The sequence below is a fragment of the Schistocerca gregaria genome, chromosome 1 (assembly GCF_023897955.1).
Source record: "Schistocerca gregaria isolate iqSchGreg1 chromosome 1, iqSchGreg1.2, whole genome shotgun sequence".
Classification (NCBI taxonomy): domain Eukaryota; kingdom Metazoa; phylum Arthropoda; class Insecta; order Orthoptera; family Acrididae; genus Schistocerca; species Schistocerca gregaria.
In genome coordinates this window covers 1,111,746,931-1,111,769,098 of record NC_064920.1, presented here as the reverse complement: position 1 = coordinate 1,111,769,098, position 22,168 = coordinate 1,111,746,931, and the positions used below count along the sequence as shown (strand labels likewise).

At 38.6% G+C, this 22,168-nt stretch overlaps 1 protein-coding gene across 1 annotated transcript in view; it reads left to right on the top strand.

Annotated features, from left to right (window-relative positions):
• The window catches only part of LOC126283425 (RNA-binding protein Musashi homolog Rbp6), a 1,171,251-nt gene extending 1,149,444 nt beyond the window's left edge, over positions 1–21,807 (top strand). Inside the window, exon 14 of the mRNA XM_049982271.1 lies at positions 14,416–21,807. The gene's annotated coding sequence lies outside the window, so the exon portion shown is untranslated. The remainder of the gene's footprint in view (positions 1–14,415) is intronic.
• The last annotated feature ends 361 nt before the right edge of the window (positions 21,808–22,168 follow it).

Here is a 22,168-nt window from a genome sequence, read left to right as displayed (position 1 = left end):
TCGTGCATTATCCTGCTGAAATGTAGGGTTTTGCAGGGATCGAATGAAGGGTAGAGCCACAGGTCGTAACACGTTTGAAATGTAACGTCAACTGTTCGAAGTGCCGTCAGTGCGAACAAGAGGTGACCGAGACGTGTAACCAATGGCACCCCATACCATCATTCCGCGTTGTACCCCACTATGGCTATGACGAATACACGCATCCAATGTGCGTTTACCGCGATGTCGCCAAACACGGGTGTGACCATAACGATGCTGTAAACAGAACCTGGATTCATCCGAAAAAATGACGTTTTGCCATTCGTGGACCCAGTTTCGTCGTTGAGCACACCGTCGCAGGCGCTCCTGTCTGTGATGGGGCGTCAATGGTAAACGCAGCCATGGTCTCCAAGCTGATAGTCGATGCTGCTACAAACGTCGTCCAACTGTTCGTGCAGATCATTGTTACCTTGCAAACGTCCCCATCTGTTGACTCAGGGATCGAGACGTGGCTGCACGATCGATTACACCATGCGGTTAAGATGCCTGTCATCCGATTGCTATTGATACGAGGTCGTTGGGATTCAGTACGGCGTTCCGTATTACCCTCCTGAACCCAACGATTCCATATTCTACTAACAGTCATTGGATCTCGACCAACGCGAGCAGCAATGTCGCGACAGGATAAACCGCAATCCCGCTAGGCTACAATCCGACCATTAACAAAGTCGGAAACGTGATGGTACGCATTTCTCCTCCTTACACGAGGCATCACAACAACGTTTCATCAGGCAACGCCGGTCAACTGCTGTTTGTGTATGAGAAATCGGTTGGAAACTTTCCTCGTGTCAGCAGTTGTAGGTGTCGCCACCGGCGCAAACTTTGTGTGAATGCTCTGAAAAACTAATGATTTGCATATCACAGCATCTTCTTCCTGTCGGTTAAATTTCGCGTGTGTAGCACGTCATCTTCGTGGTGTAGGAATTTTAATGGTCAGTAGTGTATTATGACCTCTGCCCACCAGGAGATTATATAACACTGGTAGTTGTGCAGGCAAGTGAGAGTGCATAAGCCAAGCAGAGACGAATGGGGAAACATTCTAGTGACTATATGCGCTGCAAGTGGGGAAAGCGACCGTCACAAGTGATTATGACAAAGGGCAGATTGTTGGATTAGATTAGATACATTTGTCGTTCGATAGACCCAAAATATGAGATGATTCTCGTGGGTGTGGAACATGTCAGAAATTATAACATCAAAAACATACAACATTTGATTATAATACTTGATACCCTGATCATTTGTCAGGAGATTTTCGAAATAGGTGAATAAAATACAGTAAACAGGAGCGGAAAATATTTGCAGAATTAATACGCTGTCAGAATGAAACATTGTCATACACTATTAATAAAATTATTATACACAAAATATCTAATTTTGACTGTTGTGACCAAGTGCTGTCAAAACTGAAATCTAACAGACATTGTTACTTAAGCTGGCTTAACAGTCGCTGTTAAGATATTCGTGTATAGAGTAGAAGGTGTTGCCTATCAAAATGTCTTTTAAACTCTGTTTAAACCATGCTTTATCTGAAACCAAGTTTTTAATGATTGCTGGCAATTTATTGAAAATGTGTGTTCGTGAATATTTGACCCCTTTTTGGACTAAGGTAAGTCATTTTAGGTCTTTATTCCTAGTATAGTTATTATGTACTGAGCTATTGGTTGGAAATAGAGATATATTACTTACAAAAATTCCATTAAGGAATAAATATACTGAGAAGCAATGGTTAGAATACAAAGTTTCAAGAACAGGTTTTTACATGATATTCTTGAATTTCCGCCACAAATTGTTCTTGTCACACGTTTTTGCATCCAAAAAGGTTTTGCTCAGTTTGATGAGTTACCCCAGAATATGATCCCATATAACATAATAGAATGAAAGTAAGCAAAGTATGCAAGTTTTTTTTATTTTTATATCCGCTACATCTGACATCATTCTCACTGCAAATTCAGACTTGTTTAGGCGCTTAAGCAATTCTGTGGTATGCCCTTCCCAACTGTATTTATTATCAAGATGTAATCCCAAAACTTTAACACTGTTAAGCTCTTCGATCTGCATATCTTCATATGTTATACACATGCTGGAAGAAAATCTCTTATAGATTCTGAACTGCATATAGTAGATCGTTTCAAAGTTTAATGACAGTGAATTAGCTTTAAACCATTTATTAATGTCAGTGAAAATTTGATTAGTAGATATGTCTAAATCTGTGCTTGACTTGCTACTTCTTGCAATGTTTGTATCATCTGCAAACAAAACAAATTTAGGATCTGGCAGTGTAACAGACAAGAGGTCAATTATGTACGCACGAAAAAGCAATGGACCCAAGATGGAATCTTGAGGAACACCACATGACTCAGAATCTCTGAATGGTCAAGCTGGCCAGGTTTCCGCATGTTACCGTCATGAGCTTCTGTGGAAAGCGGCTGAAGGATGCTGAAACCGTAAGTAGGCACAAAGTGTTGGACACCCACGTCTCATCAGAGGACTTGTAGGTCGGAGGCTGGGCAGCCCTATAACGCAGGTCAGGCAGCGATCTGTGGAATTTCTGATGTCAGAGTACAATTTTTTGGGAAGGTGGTATGTACCAAAACAAGAAAAAACTATATATCAATCACGTACTCTAAAATGCATACCTTACGATCTATGAATATTTGTTCAGTAGAGGTGTGTTTCCGAGTAGTGGAGGAACAAAAGTTCATAGCGCTTAAGATATGCTCTTTAGAACCCATGTTTACTGGACATTTCCTTCTTCTTTTGATCTATACCGCCACATGTTAAAATATGGAAAACAGCTTGCAGTTGAAGTGGTTTCTTTCACAGTATCGAAGATGAAGACCTGCACATAGCTCTTAAAGCGTGCAATTTACAGCCCGTATGTACTAGACAAAAGAGAATGATCGTTTCTGTTATATCAATGAATGTTGATCATTCCTCCTGGGAGATCCCGTATAGCAGCAGTTTGGCGTGGTGTGGATTCGACAAGTGTTTGGCAGGTTTCCAGAGGTATATAATACCAGATGTCTGTGGACATGTCGCTCAACTCTCGTAAATTACTGATCAGTGGTTTCTGGGTGTGGAAGTGTATCACGATAGCATCTCGGATGTGTTCCACTGTTTCGGAACAGGTGAATTCTGTGGTAAAGAAATCAACGAGAGTGCAGATGCTCACTCGTCAAACTACTGTACCTCCCTTCTGGTCTTTTGACATTGTTATCCTGCTAGAAAATCCCATCGCCGTTAGAACAGACAGGAAGTATGAAGGGATGTAAACTGTTCGCAATAATGTTCCCGTAGTCCACAACAGTCAAGGCTCCTGCATTAGTACCAACGCTCAGTGGAAGCTGGCGTGAATATCCTCCACTGCATAATACTGCCCCCGCCAGCTTGTGTCCGTGCGATACATGGTTTTAACAGCAGTTCTCTAGGATGACAGCATATCTCATCAAGCCCATGTTGCTGGTGCTACAAGAAACGTCATTCATCATACCAGGCAACACGTTTCTACTTATACACGGTACAAGCTCCATAATTCCATGCCCTTAGAATCATAATTGTCGGTGTCGTTGGGTCAACACAGAAACTCCTGGGAGTCATCTGCTACGGAGCCCCATGCTCAACATCATTCTCTGAATTCTGTAATCCAAAATTCTTGTGCCTGCCCCAGCATTCCATTATGTCCTCAGATCGGCCACAGGTCGCCAACTGTCCTACTTTACATTGCTGGCAAGCCTCCGATTTCCAAGTTCTGCGATGAGGTGTGTACGTTCTACACTTTGTCGTCTATTTGTGGCCTCAACGTCGTTCACCCACTTTCCATAGATGCTCGCGACACTAGCAAGCAACCAATCGATCAGTTACGCCATTTCTCAGACGCTCGGACCATAATTTTTTCTAAGCTGCTTATGTAAGTTGATTTCCCCATTTGGGGCCCGTATCGTCGCTACAATAAATCTCTATTCGTCTCTGTTCCGCTTACATTCTTTCCTTATCCTGTTATCTGCCCGAAACGGAAACGGGAAACATTCAGTCGTAAAGTTTTGGGTGATCAATGAAGTTAAAAACAATCACACTCCGTTACAATCTTGTGGAAGAATGGAGCAACAGAATTAGTGCCGCCAGTGGATTGTTCAGACAAAGAAGCGATTCTTACACATTACACTGCGAGTAAGTGCTGTCGAAGTGACAGTGTACAAGCGGTACCCTCCAACACAAGTGGTAGTCAATGTTACTATTTGTTGCGCTACGTAGCTCATAGGCGTACAGACGTGTAGCGCGCGTGGCAGCTCACTTTTTGCACTGCCGAAGTGTATTCTGACACTTCTTTCCTCCCTCCATTCTCTCCTCACTAAACGAAATGGTGCTGCCGCTCTGGCCAGGTCCTCGGTTTTCTTTGCTGGGCAATATTTATTTATTTATTTATATAGCTTGTGGGAAAACAACAGCAAATACTTGACATATGTAAAACAGGAAAAGTACACGTAAAGGAAACTTTCGAAAATATTAACAAAACGAGTATGAAATAATTCGGAGTGAACATTTACTGAGGTATTGATATACCAGTTCCTCAAGAAATGTTATGTCTAGGGAACTTAGCCATGTAATTAGTTTTGGAGAGGCCTTTATTATATCCTTCTAGCCCACTTGAAATCTTCCAATTAAACACTGTGTCGTACAGTTTTCTCCATTGCACCACAGTCACATTCTGCACTGCGTACAAAACCTCATTGCATGGCTGGTTATATTATGGTTGAGGCTGTTCAAGATTTTTCTTGCAACTGGTTGTGTCAATCTGATTCTACAGAACTTGGCCTGCAAACAGTTTTCACTTAGCTATCCGTATAGACTCTCTAGCCGTTCTACATTTAAACCTGGTGGACAGGTGTTGAGAAAGAATTTTGACGAGTGGAGAATTTCTAGGTATTATTTCGTTAGATACCTTACACCTTGTCGGCTTTTGTCGTTTGCGATCTACTGGTGCTCTCGGAGACGAGGTATGAAGGGGCCTGTTGTTGACTTTAGTGAGTCAGACGAAATGACGATATGCCAACTCCACCCGTACTTTTGCGAGCAATTCTGGAGTTACAGCTTTTACTGCTGTTGCTATGCAGCCTCCAATGTTGTTCGTAGTGAATGCAAATACAGGGGATGGACAAAAAGATGAAAACACTGTTAGAAATGCATGCTTGAAAATGAATGAATTTGACAACTAACGACACCTGTGCAACGTCTTCAGTGCGTTGAAAGTGTCAGTCGTGGTTGATTGGTTGGTTGATTTGGGGGAGGGAACGAAACAGCTACGTCATCGGTCGCATCGGATTAGAGGATGGGTAAGAAAGTCGGCTGTGCCCTTTCAAAGGAACCATCCCGGAATTAGAGAAATAACGGAAAACTTAAATAAGAATGGCACGAGACCAGTGTGATAACCACTGTACCACCTCGCTCGATCAGTGGTGGTCATAATACTGTTCTGTGTAGTGCGCCCCTCGGACCTCTGTGCATTCGAAGATGCTCAAATTGTTGATACTCTTGTGGTAGGTGCTTCTGTAACCAAGATATCCGAAGTTTTTGGTGTTTCAAAAGGCATCTTATCGAAGATTTATTCCGCGTAAGGGGAAAGCGGAAAAACATCATCCGCTAAGTTAAGACGCGGATGAAATCGTGTGCTGACTGATCGTGACGGTTGGTTACTGAAGAGGATTGTGACGAAAAATAAGTGGATGAAAGATGCAAAAGTCATTGCAGAACCGAATGTCGCACTCGAGTACCCTGTCAGCACCAAAGGACACGAAGGATGCTCCATAAGCAGGGAATCGTAGGACGACCTGAAATTCTGAAACCACTCATTAGTGATGAAAAATTCCGTAGCAGGAAAACATGGTGTCGAAGGCATAAAGCCTGCAGTGTGTAGCAATGAAAGACTGGCAAGTGGTCCGTTGAGTCGTGTTTCACAGTTTTCCAACATCCGGCTGAGTTTAAATCCGAATAGTGAAACATGGCGGGGATTCGGTGATGATTTGGGCAGCCATATTGTGGAATTCCAGGGGATCCGTGCTTTCTTTGCAAACTCACATTACTGGGAAGGATTATGCGACCATTTTGGCTGATGAGCTACATCTCACGATGAAACGTTTGTTTCCCATTGAAGATGCCTTGTTCCAAGACGACAGAGCCCTGTGTTCAAACAGGATGCATTATCACATCTCCCCTGGTGACCGCAGTCATCGGATCTCGATATTATTGGGCCTTTGCGGTCTACTTTGGAGAGAAGGGTGTGAAGTCTCTATCAATCTTCATTATCGTTAGGTGAACTTGTCAGTATTTTGCAGGAGTAACAGTGTGCGATTCCTTTGAAAGCCATTCAGGTCTTGTACTTAACGATACCGAGACGAGTGGCAGCTATTTTTAATGCCAACGATTTCCCGTTACTTATTAGGCATGTTAAAGTGTTGTGTTTTCGATGTTTCCATGTTCCCTGTACTTGGAGTCCTTTACAAACCACCACACATAAAGTCATATACTGTGAGGTCATGCGACCTTAGAGACTAATGATGCAATGCAAGACCCTTAAACGCCTTACGACCTGTCCATCGGTCAGACAGTGAAGTAATGCAGTGCCGCACTCTCGACAAAAATCACGCCGCACAGCTTACCAACTGAGCTGTCCACAAACGACCTGTTCCCTACATTTTCTCTGCTTAACATAAGAAGTGAAGCACCCAGAGAGAGGGGAAGAAACGAAACGAAATGAAACTTCAGAGGCTGAGAGGAGTCAAGTTTACAAACTACTTGGCATTATTATACCACTTATTATCGGTATGACGTTGCACCAGCTCTGCCCCAGATGTCTGCACCTGTTCCGTTGGGAAGGGAGTCACAAACTGTTGTATCCCATTATAACATTTCAGCTCCTCAACACCAAATTAAAACGTTCCACTTCAATTTGTTTGCACTTATAGCGATCCCAGCTTCCTCAACCAAATTAAAACGTTGCATTAGGAGGTGTCTGCTTCGTGCAAAAGGTCTTGAGTTTATATTGACGACAACAAGTAACTCTTCATTACAGACGTTTATTTACAAACAGAACTGACAGACTTCACAGACTCAACAACTGACTCTCCGAGCTAACCGCACTGCATATCCGAACTGGCAACTGACAACTCCTAGGTGTATTAATATCTTTCCAAACAATGAGAGTCTTTGACAATGTTTTGTTTACAATACGGTAGCAATTCACGACTTAAAACTAAATTAGACATTACAGAATTTTAGTACAGATTAAAGTAAGTAAAAGGATCAGTACATATAAATTCTTACAAGCATAATTTCCAAATAGATTTTATAACATTTTTCTACCAGCTTCTGGATAACCTTCACTAGATTTGTACCGATGTTTCCAGAAATATCTTGACATTTGATTCTGGATATTTCTTGAGTGATTTAGAACAACTATTTATATGTAAAATGATTTAAATCGTGTTTCAAAACGTAAATAAATCTTTTTAGCAATATTTCTTGATACAAATCGTCTTTTGCAATTAGGTTATGAAACAGTTTTCACAAGTTTTCGTATTTTTGCGATCATAATATAGAATTTCTCCATAGAAAGTTCCAGAAGTGTGCATTAAACGTTCATTTACAGACTTTCTCTTTAGCTGGTGAGTTTTTAAAAGTATCTTGTCCATATTATACGAAATAATTTAGCTCAAAACTGATAATTTATACAATTAATCAGAGCTACAGCAAACAGTGAGTCTTTCTTTTACAAAATGAAATATAATTACGAAATTGAATGAAAATAGGTTACTAACACTAATATATATTTACATTAATTCTATTTTTGTTCTTTCTGTGCAAAATGTCCTAATATTGACACAGTACAATATTTAAACATCACCAAAGTTTCCCTTTACATTTTGCATATCTGTGTCGACATCCCCTAAAAGTCTACAGTATCGAATACTTCAATATGTCCCAATATGTCCTGTAATGTTACACCCTTCTGAGACAATCTCGCCTGTAACTGTTGTAACTGGTCCTTGATATCCTGGATTCTGGCACTGAGACAGAGTTGATGTTCGAGCTGGCACCTCACAGAGTTCCTCCAATCACTACCAGCCGTGAGCTGAAGTCGTAACTGATGACACCGCACACCATCACATCAGGAGTAATACTGCTGTACGTCACAAAAACACTGGAAGAATGGGATCTTTCACTACATGGCAGCTATCTTTGCCGAGGACTGTTATCCAGGGTAGTGCAGAACCACGCTTGATCGCTAAACATAGTGCGACACCATTAATCGGCAGTCCACGCTTCCTGGTCACTGTCACACTCCAAACGCAGCCGTCTTCACAGATGTGAAAGGGTTACGACCTGCTGGGTGTAAAATACCGCGATGCTCCATCATGGTGGCGAGACGTAGTCGACTGGAACGTCGACTAGTATGCCTGCCCTCATGTTTCCATGTAGTCCAATATCGGCTCATTCTCAGATCCGAATGCCCCACGGATCTAGATATTGCACGAGTCGATATGCTCGCCAAATGGAGAGTCATAATGAGGCCCTTTTCAATTTTAATCAGGTGCTGATAAAACTGTCCCACAGGAGTACGCGGTATCTGTTTCCTTCACAGTGATCACTCAACATCTGACGCTGTTCACGTCTCTTATATAACCTACAAAGCCTGGTAACAATAATAATGCGCTCTGATGACCCTCCTATCTATCACAGAGATACTGAGCACATACCCGGAGCTTCACTGACATCCGACCATGTTTTCTGGGTTATTCACCTTCTTTCGTCAAGTACTGCACATCTGCATTATGAAGGTACCATTCATATACTAAGCGAAGAAAAAGTGACTCTGCGCATTCCGCTGCACTATCTTTTCTAAATTTACCCAACATAATTTCGCTTGAACTGCGTCGTCTTTCTACTAACTACTCGCATTTTCGATCCCCGAACATTTCGTATGAATCATTCCGACCTGTTACAGCCCCACCAGCACTTTCTCTGAACTCGTTCCATGTCTTTTACAACGGCTGCTTGATAAGGATTCCAAGAAATGGGACTCTACAATTGGTCGCTCTAGCGATTTCTTGACAGATGCATTGCGTTTTTTTTCAGATCTTAAAGAGCTCTGCTATTCGTTACACCAAGCGGAAACTTTGTCCAAGTTCGATCGTACCGAGTGACGATCCTCCCCTATAGGCACTAGACTAGTCATCGCAGAATCTTATAATGTGGCAGAGCTTATCTGATGAATTTTTGGTGTATGTAGGGAACATCAGAGGTTCTATCACCCTTCCTGACGCATTCCCGATGTCACTTTGTCACTTTCATTTCTGTGGAACATTCGCCTTTCCATTATAGCTGACTGGATTCTATTAGTCACCAGCGACTCTAGACAATGACATACACTGCCTGACGAAATCCTATAGTGCTGACGCTCTTGTCTGACAAATCATTGACGTACACTGTTGTTCCAGACTTAAGGGTGAAAGGAGCTTTCGGATGATGTGTCAGTGCCAAGAGACATATGAGTAGCTGGATGAAACTTCGACCATGTGTAGAACGAACTGGTGCAGTACAGTGAAAAATGTAACTGGGAGAAATACACAATGAGATGAACAGAAACGGTGCGACTTATGATTGCCTCCCTGAAAATTACAAATGGTGTGACATGGTTCTTCGTATGGTCTATGATCACGAGAGATAGCAGTGCATGCTCTGCAAGTGCTTCCATGCTGGCAACAAGGTTAGTAAGGAGTTCTTGTACTAGGGCGTTCCATTTCACTACCAGTGCAGTTGACAAGTGCAAGATGGTCGTTGATGAATGTGGAAGTGCAACGTTATGTCTCCTCAAGGCATCCCAAATGTGCCCAATGGGATTTGAGTCAGGGTAACACTCAGGCTATTCAATTCGCTAAATATCCTTTCGCTCGTAGAGCTCCTCACCTGTGCTGTTGGGGGTTGGGTTGTTCCGGGGAAGAGGCCAAACAGCAAGGTGTTCGATCTCATATAATTAGGAAAGGACGGGGAAGGAAGTCCGCCGTGCCTTTTCGAAGGAACCATCTTGGCATTTGCCTGGAGCGATTTAGGGAAATCACGGAAAACCTAAATCAGGGTGGCCGGGCGCGGGATTGAACCGTCGTCCTTCTGAATGCGAGTCGAGTGTGCTACACAGTGCGCCACCTCGCTCGGTGTGCTATTGGATGTGGTCGCACATTGTCATTCATAAAAAAAAGAGATCAGAGACCAATGCACCCCTGATAAGACGCACTTGGAGTAAGGAGTACAGTATCACAGTAACAAAGACTGGCGAGTGAGCCGGGTTCAAAGATATTGGAGGTCAGCACGTCCGTGCGGCATTATGCATGGACTACCAAAACGTTACACAATGTTCTTGTTTGCGTTACGTGTTCTCGCCATGTGAGGGTATGTCCAGAATCAGTACTCAGACTGTATCTGATCTCATCAGAGAATAGCATTGAACCCCAAACCATGTCTGTAAAGCCCCTATGCACCTGGCGCCATCGTCAACGGTGCCACCGATGTGTAGTACTGCTCGTCGGGCAAAGAGACCATCCGCATGCAAACACCGTGGCACTGTGGAGTGTGAATTTTCGTGCCTTTCACTACTGTCATATTTGATTTCAATTGTACCCTCTGTTTCACGCGAGTCCCTCCTTGCCTGATGTACAATACAGCGGCTATCTGCTGCTGTAGTTCACCGAGATCGATCACCTCCTCTATTTCGTGCTGCAGTGCCTGGGGCTGGAATCGCCCCCCATCTATGTACCAAATGCCTGGATCACAATCTTCGTGCTGCGTACTCCTTTCAATATACCGATGATTCTTCGCCCTCAGAACTCATTTAAATGTTATCTCCGCGCCATGCTGTAATGAAGAATACAGTAACAGTGCACTGTAACTGCTCGTTACTAAACACATTATGTCTATTCCCGCTCCTTCAATTTGGCGCTACAGTCTGGTAGACATCACGACATGTCCAACTGTAAGTGCGTGTCTCGGAGTCATCTGGCACCATGCACCCGCTTTTCATTCATTTCCGTCGAGTACTTAGTACGTTATGTCACTTTATCTAGCTCATCCTTAAGTTTCGCAGAACAGTGTAATTAGAATACATGGGGGAGAGATGGTGCACTGTTAGTAATTATCTTCTCTCTCTCTCTCTCTCTCTCTTTTTGAATGAAGCAAACATACCAATTGTATACAACGTACAGTTTTTTTTGCTTTCTCTTTTTCCTTTTTCGGTTTAACGTTTAAATATAATGTTGAAAAGCCACGCGAAGTGGCTGCGCGGTTGAGGCGCTATGTCACGGATTGCACAGCCCCTCCCGTCGGTGGTTCGAGTCCTCCCACGGGCATGTGTGTGTGTTCTTCTTAGCATAAGTTAGTTTAAGTAGTGTGTCAGTCTAGGGACCGGTGACCTCAGCAGTTTGGTCCCTTAGGAATTCACACAGATTTGAACATTTCTTTTGACCATGAAAACATCTTTGTACTCCAGCGTCGCTCCGTTACGTATGGGTGACATGCCACAGCCTATGAAACCGCAAAACTACCCGGTTTTTAACTCAAAACATATATTTTGTCAATGTCAAGCGAATAAATTTTAAATAATTGGCTAATATATACAGGGTGGTCCATTGATCGTGACCGGGCCAAATATCTCACGAAATAAGCGCCAAAGGAAAAATTTACAAAAAACGAAACTTGTCTTACTTCAAGGGGGAAACCAGATGGCGCTATGGTTGGCCTGCTAGATAGCGCTGCCATAGGTCAAACGGATATCAACTGCGTTTTTTTAAATAGGAACGCCTGTTTTCATTACATATTCGTGTAGTACGTAAAGAAATATGAATGTTTTAGTTGGACCACTTTTTTATTTGATGTGTGTGGAAGTATCCCTAACGAAAAAGTGTGCTACATATATACCGGAATTTATTGCGGCATGTACTCCGATCAGTAGGGGAGAGACGCTGCACCTTGTAAATTCAGTACCTTGATAGCCAAGATGGCCGTACGAGTATCAATATACGCCCAGTAGAACTTACTGTTAACACAACTACTCAAACATTTGGAAATATTTGACTATTTAGCATAGGCTAAAAACTAATCGTGACGCTAAAAAGGTATTGAAGGGGCATTTTGAGACTTAGCTCAGTTATCCCTCCAGAGCTTATGGAAGACTGACTCGATCGAAACGTATAGCATGCTGGGTTCTATTAGTCAAACAATCCTCCAGTCAGTCAGATATTTTCGGAGATAATGTTAATCTTCAACGACGTGGTACAGCGTTGAACGCTGTTCCGTAGTCTAGGAAGACGGAATCTAGCTCTTTGTCTGCATCTACTATTGAATATCCTCACAGCCTCAGTCCTGCCAGTGTCTCCTACTCTTCAAACTTCACATAATCTATCCCACGAACGTTGCTGGACTAGCAGATATGGAAGAAAGGATATTAAGAAAAGTTGTCCCAGTGTAGGGTTGCATCAAGAGTGGCTGTTTCAGTCTGTGGCGAGGTGTGCACTGGTTCGAAAATTTCCGCAGATTACAACTGTATGTTGGTCCTACAGTAAGTTTCAGACCAGCGCACTCTCCTCTCTAGAGTGATACATTAATTTCTCAAAAAATTCTTAACTGAAATTAACCATTTCTCCGCGAAATCTTTTGATTTTGAGCTACTCCGGATAGGTATTAAAAAGAGATTCCTTGAAGTTTGGAAAGTAGAAGAGAGGCACTCGCAGAAAGAAAACTCTGAGATCGAACCGCGAGTCGTGCGTGGGTAGCTTAATAGTTCGTAATCCACTACAGTCACTGTATTTCTCTTAGCCCGCCGTCTTCACGAAACCTCATAAAGTAAGCAACAGGTAGCCTATCCACAAGATTTCGTCACAAATGAGAGTAAGGAAAGCTCCAGCGGGATGTTAGAAGGTTTTTCTGGAGGTGCTAAACCGGTCTGTTATTGCCTGTTACGGTACAGACAGCTCAAAGCCCTCCTCAGTACTCACAACGAGTGAGGTGGCGCAGTGGTTAGTACACTGTAGCACACCTTGTATTCGGGAGGACGACAGTTCAATTCCGCATCTGGCCGTCTAGCTTTAAATTTCCTCTGATTTCCCTAAATCACTCCAGGCATATGCAAGGATGGTTCCTATGAGAGGGCACGGCCGTTCTTTCCTCATCCTTCACACATTCGGGTCCACTCCCTCTTACGCTGATAATAGCTTGGTCTTCAGCGATTCCAGTTGGTGGACTGAGTTATTAACATGGATCATTTGGCTGTGGTCATGACTAAAGAGCCATGCAGTCTGCTGTGTCTTCCTGTTTTATCTAGTTCACAGTAACAAATACCGGCCATTGGCCAGTGACATAACTCGTAGATCTATTGACTGAATCCTCAACACTGGAACCTCGAATTCTGTCCTCATTTCCATCACTAAGGTTGTTTGCAGAACGCAAACATCCAATAGCTCAGGTCTATTGAAGTTTACACAATACACAGGAATATGTAGTGGGAGTTTATTAAATAATGCTCCAAAGTATATCTGCATTAAACGATACTACTAATCGAGAAAATTCCATTACACGATTCGGTTTCTCTAGTTGAGCAATATATCGCTGCCCACCAAAACAACGTATCGTCTTTATATTGAAATCCTGTCTTTATTAGGCCTGTTAACCGTTGTATTTTCTTGTCCATTCATCGATATCTGATGCGACCCATTAAAGTTTTTCTAAGATTGTGTTGATTACTGCAAATATCTGTTCACAGGAAACAAAATAAGATGTTACCAAGAAATTCATTGTCAACTCTGTGAGTGAGTGATGCTATTATATTCAGTGAAAAAGCTGTTTTCAATCAATGGGGTATATCTATGTAGGCATTCAGTCCATTTTAGAAAAACATTGGTCAAAATTTAGTTGCAACAGAGCTTTGTAGCAGATACCAGTGATAGAAATAACCTGGATTTTCTCAGCAAGCGATATTAAGGTATTACAAATGTAATGTTACAGAGTGGAATATATTCTCAGGATAAAATGATGTGAAAACCTGAGTATTCACAACAAGATACTGTAGATTTACTCTCATTAGTTTTTCAAATTATCTATGAATTTTGGAATTTTGTACTGAACTATTTAAAAGTGAATAAATATTGTCATGTGTAACGATGTCATAATCTAGAATTTTTACAATTGCTATATAATATGGTATATATTCTGAATATTGGCAACAAAATCTAGTTTTTAATGAGATATCTACATTAACAGAATACAAATTACAAATTTCATGGTTGAACTTATTTGGTAACAACTGCAAAACCGTTCCTTCCTTGTGTGTTTCAGGTTTTGGGTCACTGTGGAAACTCAGGTTGTCACAACGTGAACGAGTGCCGTCTTCTTCTGTTTCCTGCAGTGCACGGCCAACAGTGAATGCACATGCTGTTCAGACTCTAATTCAGTATATACATTAAATTTGACCTGCCCTTCACATTGGAGGCATCAACATTATATATACATATATATATACACACACACACACACGATATATATGCATCAAAAAGAGAGACTCTGTTTCCGCCTGAAGGCTCTTACATTCTTTAAACATACTATTAGCTAACCTTTGCGTGCTCATTCACTTAAAAATTTGATGTTTCACTTTCTGATGAAAATGTGATTATTTGAAACCATTCGTTGTAATTTTTGGTTTCACATTTCCGGACTTACAGGTTCCCAGAGAAGATCTCTTATTGTGTTATCTTTGGCCTCTGAACTCTTGGACATTTAGATGATTTACAAAAATGGAATATGCACATTCTTGAGCTTCCAATTCATTATCAGCTATCAGCATACACTGACATTTAGTTTTGTCATTTCATCTCTCATTATCAGTGTGTGACCAGTGCATTAAAAATCTGTATTTTAAAACAAAATTGCTCTCTTCTGTATCCGAAGTACAGATTCTTGATACATTATGTTAGTTCTGTGGGAGTTCTGGCGGAAAAATACTTGCTACTGTTATAAGAAATGATTAATGATTTATAAATTTAATTGAGAAAACGTTTTGTGACACTGTGGAGTGATTGAGTATGTCACAAAATCAAAATACTTATACTTATTGCAAATGTTAATCTATATTCTAGACATAAATACAGACAAATATATTGATAAGAACTATTATTACAGTTATTATTATTATTATGATATACATTAATCATATTGTATTATACATATATGCTCTTGGAGGACACTGTGGATACTACTTTGTGTTTGCTGGAAAACATTGTTTATGCAGAACATAAATTACTCCAGTCTGCAACACTGAAAGATCTTCATATGTCTTTCACGTTCTGGTATTTTCTTGCATGATTTCCTTTGCCACATGGCTGAATTTTGGAGGATAGTGGTAACTATTGTAGGAATATGGCACTCAAATTTTCCATTTCCTTACAACATGTAGCTTCACATATTTTGTTTGGTTTAATCACTGTACAAAGTGCCATTTTCTTTACATCATTCCTCCATAGAACAAAGAAATTTTCTTCATAGATTTGCACTTTGATCAGTCCTTGATAGCTTACAGGGTACTGCTAATGAAATGAATTACATTGTCACATTAAATGTAATGGACCAAGAGTGCAAATGACCACAGGACATACACATTGCAAATATTTTCAAGCAATTGCACTAGGTCTAAAGCCAATCTTTTCAGTACAGTTTTCAGTTTATGTTCTATCACAAAATTTTTTAAGTAAGATCAATAGCGTGCAGAACTTGAAATCAGTAAAGAGAAATATAAAATTTATGAAGTTAAAGAAAGTGAGGGCAGATCTTTAACACATCCTTCTTAAGGACATGCTAAACAATATTATATATTTTACATTTATATACATATATATACACATCTATATTTTAATTCTTTTAACTTTTATGCATTTGTATATACAAATAATTATTGATGTTTTAATATGTCATTAAGTGTATATCCTTGTGATGGTGATAAATCACCAAAATATGCAGGGACATGAAATTATGCTGTTTGTACATAATGAACAACAACAAAGGATTAGAAATAGTTTAGAAAAATGTGTAGCTTCATATTACCCTTAGATATATCGAATTAGTGTGTAGCTATTTAATTGTTTAGAATTAGGTAAAGTAAATCACATTTTACATGGAAGTCCATGTCTTTTCCTGATCAGAGGAAGAAAACAAGACATAATAATGTGTTTGAGAAGGTGTTGTAACACTTAAAGTATGTAGTGTCATTAATTTCTTTGTGGTGAATCAGTCAAGCAGAAAATGACTTTGTTAATAAATAGTAAGCACACTAAAACAAATTTTAACTGTCATTTTGAAAAATGATGGGCAGAAGATGTGATTGAAGGTGTGAACTTTCGATGGATGTTGCACATTAAAAGAGCAGATATCATGTATACAAAACATTTTTAATTTCTGTATATGGCAGATTGAGGTGTGTGTTGTTGATTTATAAGGAAACACTGTTTCCTTCCTGTGTGTCACATTTCCATAACAAAAGACATTTCAAATGAATATGCAATTATGATACCCAACTCAAGATTTTTGTTAACAATAAGAAGTAATTGGCTCCTATTATCAGAAATTTGCTAGTAAACAGCAGATATTAATTTGTGAACATTAATTCCTAGAACAGCAAGGAGAGTAAAACACTAACTAAAAAGCCTCATGATTAGACACCACAAATATACACTGGAGGCTTAGAAACTGTAAGTCTCATTGTTGCAAGAATCATAACTATTTATATTTTAATCCCGTATGTAGATTTGTTTTAGAAATTTCTTGAATTTGAGTTATTCTAAATATACCTTTATTAAAGTTCTGGTATGCTAGTTTTATTTTGAAATTGGAAAATGTAATTCTGTCCCCTGTGATACAGCAATGACATTAGACTCATCAGAATTTACCATTTGTTGAATTAAATTTACACTGAAATGATGTTGCAACAATGAAAGCTGTTATTTTGATTACAACTGCACCAGAACAAGGAAAACATGACTTTGCATTCTATATATGTTAAATGTTTATGCCTTTAAGTTGTCAAAATAACATTTTATTCCAGAGCATTCTAGAACACTTAGTTGGCTACTGCATTTTTGGCTCTACTTAAACCACAGTGGCCAAAGAATCGTCAGTACAAAGAGAAATGTTGTTATTGAAGGCATTACGGCCTACTGCAAGTATTTTGTTTTACTCTGTAGTTCAAGGTGATATAGAATGTGAATGCGTTATCATGAAGTAATGTAGAAAAATGTGTGTCGGTAGCAAAAATTGGGATATATCTATATATTATATATATGAGAATTATATATGAAATGATGAAGTGTCCTAAGATAATTAGTAATTGCATTAGTTTATACATATGTCTCATCATGATTCATCATTGGTTAAGATGGAGACTTATTTCATCTTTTACTGTTATGTGGTCTTGTGGTCCTTGTTTATCATCATTTTAGTGTAGCACTTTGTTCCTGGTACACTCAGCTGCTATGTGTAAGTGAAATATCATCTCTTAATTTCAGCTCATTGTAACAATTTTAAAGTGGACAATATGCATGAAACAGGAAGTAAAGAATAACAGATAATCACGGGACAAGTGTTGAAGGAAACTTTTGTTATTCTTTTACTTGTTTACTAAAGCACTCATATTTGATTTTTGTGTTGCAGAAAGTCTTGGAGTGCAAGTAATCCTTTAAATGTCTTTGGGAAGAGCTATTTCTGAGTACTGACTGTTAATATTCAACCTGTTTCCATCTAATTTATTTTTGTGTCTGTACAAGAACACAGTTAATGTTCCTTGTTTCTAGAGTGAAGTTTATTAGTAACAGTGTTTTAATCAGTAGACATCTCCAAAGCAATACAGTGCTGCAGTGCTGTGGCAGTACTCTTTAACATAAATCCTGTATTTTGATACCATGAAATTGTTAATAAAATAAAAATTGAATATGTAAAATAAAAGTCTGTGTGAAGAGAATATTTCTTTGATGAGATTGAAAGATATTATTGAGGTTGGTATTGAAGATGTGTTATAATAATATAGAAAACATTTTTAATATAAAGCCAAATGATGACTGCTTCTTAATACACCATCTATCTTTTTGATAGATTTTTGTATCATAATGTATGAATTTTAAGAGCATTCAGTGTTTTTGAATAGAAGAGTGTATGTCAATACAGATCACTTGTAAAGAACTGGACTTTACATTCAGAAAGTGTGGATGTGTGCATGTCTGCGTTCTTAATTCTTACAGACTGATATTCAGAAAAGCAATAATAATATGGTAATTATTTAAACCCCATGTATGAAAAATCTTTGTACTTCTATCACAGCAATGCTAATGCTTAGCTTCTGCCTCAGTATTGTTGTTGATGTGTACTTTAATCTGGAAATCACACTGCGCTGTTTGAAAAAATTGTCTTAAGCCTTCTGTACTCAGCCAGGTTGTTATGAGCTTCCGAAATAGTGCATTAGTTCAAAAATAAGTGAAAAATGACACATGTGATAGTTTTGTGTCTGTGACATTTGTGTGGTGATGTTGACAGCATTCACATAGCTTTGTAACAGTGACAACTGTGTCTCTCCTCCTGATTCCTGTGTGGAGTAATACATGAATTCTATTACTTTTTGTAATCAGATTATTTGATTTATGTGTAACTAATAAGTGATACAGTTCGTCTTAGTTTGAGGGAGGGGTGTGCACCACAAACCTTACTAGCAGGACATACAATCTGTGTCAGCACGTTCTGCAGTTAAATGATGTGAAAATTACAGATGTAGTAGTAATGAAACTTAAGTGCATGAACTACATGTACAGAAATGTACTATATTTTGCTGTGTTCACATTACGCATACTGAAACAAAGCTTTATGTACAAAAGCATTCATCATTTGGCTGGAACTGTTTTGTACACAATTTCACACACACACAATAATCAACACACACATATTATCCATCTACACCAATACACTCTTTGACCCAGCTGGGCATGTCTTCCGTAGTAGGCATGCAGTTGAACTATTATGTTAATATATCCCTTTTATCACATGTTGTTGTGATTAATATACTGTTTACACTATGGTATTATGTAAAATGTATGTTATTAATGGATAGAAGTGTTACCTCTTTGTTATGAAAATACAATGTAATAACCAAACTGAATGTAACAATTAAGTGAAGTATGTATGCTTGTGTTACTTGTGTGTGCAGTTGTCATACATGCATTACATAGAACAAATATAGTTGTAATTGTCATTTATGTTATAAGAACACTGCTTCTTCACTGAAGCTGTTGTATTGAAATTTAGTGTATAAACAAATTTTCAAAAGAGAAAGAGAAATATATCCAAATAATTTGAATAATTACAAAATAACCAAATTATCGTATGTATTACAAATGGTGGTAATCTATCACGTTTATTCATAATAAGGGTAATTGGTTAACTATACACTGAAACACACACACACACACACACACACACACACACACACACACACACACACATACACAAACACAAACAAACACACACACAGAGCACACTGTTATGGTGGCACATAGAAATATTACATTTGTTGATCCATGATACTGCATAGGTATCAATACTCCAAGCCAATGAACACAGTAAGAAATTAAAATTCGATAAAATATTGAGGATGCTACTATTTGCTTATTGTTAGGTTGTAAACATGAAAATATTTATTTCCTATTTTGGAATTAAATTGAACTTAGCATGGACTGAAAGAAACCATGACTCAAAGAATATCATTGAAAGTACTTGGTAGTAACAGCAAAATTTTGTACACTTTCAGACATTCTGCACTCCCATATAGTTTTTGGTAGATGGAGTATTGATTATCTTCGTGACCAAGGACTGCTAGATTGCGAGTACATTTAGTACTACTGAGTAGGCTAGAAACTGTTTTGCCTGTATGCAGGCACATAACAAGACTTCATGACAGAGTTTCTACCCACATTTAGGTTACAACAACATTTTTTCAAATAATTTTGTTAAATTAATGTGTGCATCACAAACAAGTGAAACATTGATAACACAGAGAACAGAATTGTAAAGAATATGAAAGCTAGTAGAATTTTCTGAAATCAGCTCTTTTCATTTCTCACTGATTTAATTTAATATTAAAAACTGATGTAAAATGTTTAAATTTGAAATTTGGCTGTAGAGGTACAGAATTATACTTTGATTTACTATCAAAAATATTTTGGACAGTTCACAGCTCTACAGAAATTGTGCTGTTGGTAAAAAGGCAGTTATATGTGTAGTATTAAAATATTTTGTAAGGTCATGTATTCCAAATCCCATCCCTTGTATCCTTCTTTACCATTACTTTAACCCCTCCAATGAATCAAGCCAGAAAACTGACGATTCAGTGTCAACATTTAAGATTTATGTGGCGATTGATATGTTTATTTATAATCTCTGTAGTGTCATATCTGATGCTACATTCAGTAAATATGACCTTTCCAGTATACTGTAGTTATTGACTTTTGGTTCAATATGAAAGCCAGAAACACATGAAGCCATAACCAGTCAATTCTGTATCATTTATTACTGACATACATCAGTTTTAAACTCACACATGTCAAGTTCTCTGTTTAACAAAAATATTTATTATGAAACAGGTTATCAAACTGAAATGATTTTTTTAAATGATGAGTTGCTGCACACTCCTTCATTTTTTTCATTTTTCACAGGCAGATTTGTTATCTTTACATCTCCACATCATCATTTAAATATAGTGCTGAAGCACACAACAAAAATGCTCACTTGTTATAGAATAGATATGAAATAAAAATCAAATCAATACTAACGTATGTCCATTATCATAAACTAAAAGAAATGAAAACTGCTGGGATTAGCCTTCCTACGTTTAAAATTTAAGGGAGTTCAGAAAATTGTTATATTTCATTGTAAATCATACCACACTTTCAGGTATGACCTAGACATGGTATCCCTTTTCTTAGAGAGGCAGAAGGAAAATCTCTACATATCAGGTGTGTCATTAAAATACTTAAGTTATTGTTCGATTTGCCTTTACAGCACAAATAGCAGCCGTTAATGTTAGACTGTATTTATTTATTGTTGAAGTGTTATAAGATTTGCCTCTAGATGGGAAACATGAGCAATACCAAGGTCATGTTTATATTTCAGTTCTTCTGCAAATCCTTTTTATTGATTGACCTTGTAAGGAAGTCATCAGATAAACTAACTGAATAACACTTCCCTTGATTTGCAATTTTTTGAGAAGGAACAATACCAGAAATATAATACAATCCATTCACTTTGTCTGCCTGCCTTTTGACAACAACTTTTGTAACCGCTTTTATGAAATGTTAGTCATTTTTATTAAATGAAGCAGCAAAATCGTCCATGGAAGTCGAGCTACAGTTGAGAAGGGATATAATAGAAATAGATCAAATTCGTTTGTGTTGTTATAAAATAAATTTTAAATCTTTGTGAAAGCTATTTTAAAACAAATTAAGTGAAAGCTAGCTTATTCTGTATAATTTTATTGAGCATCACATGCCTCTGCTGTGCAAGACTTGCCAGGAGTTGGAACTATTTTAGTACAACTTGATATAAATTAATTCAGAAACACATTTTACAGAAATATGTTTTATCTCCCTCCAAGCTGAAATATATTATTGAAAACAGAGTGTTCAAGCTTACATGGTGAGAAAAGCTACAGGATTAAATATTGCTTTAAGGAAGGTACTTTGCCATCAGAATTTTTTATCGATAAGCTAACACCAAAATAGGTACACCGCCATATGTAGGGAGGGTGGTAGTAGTTTAAGGTGTAGATGTGTGCTAAGGACGTATGTGTTCCCTTCTATAGCTTTACCCTCGCCCAGAGAAATGAGAAATATGCTAGATCCATATTTATTATCTTGACAATATGCATTTACTCTGAGAACTGTTCAGTTTAGTTCAAATATAATATCGTGGGCCTTAAACGTTAATCGCTAAAGTAAAGAAATAAAAGCTGTTGAAATTTATTTTCGTCACTATTTGTTATATGGAACGTGTATACGTCATTGTT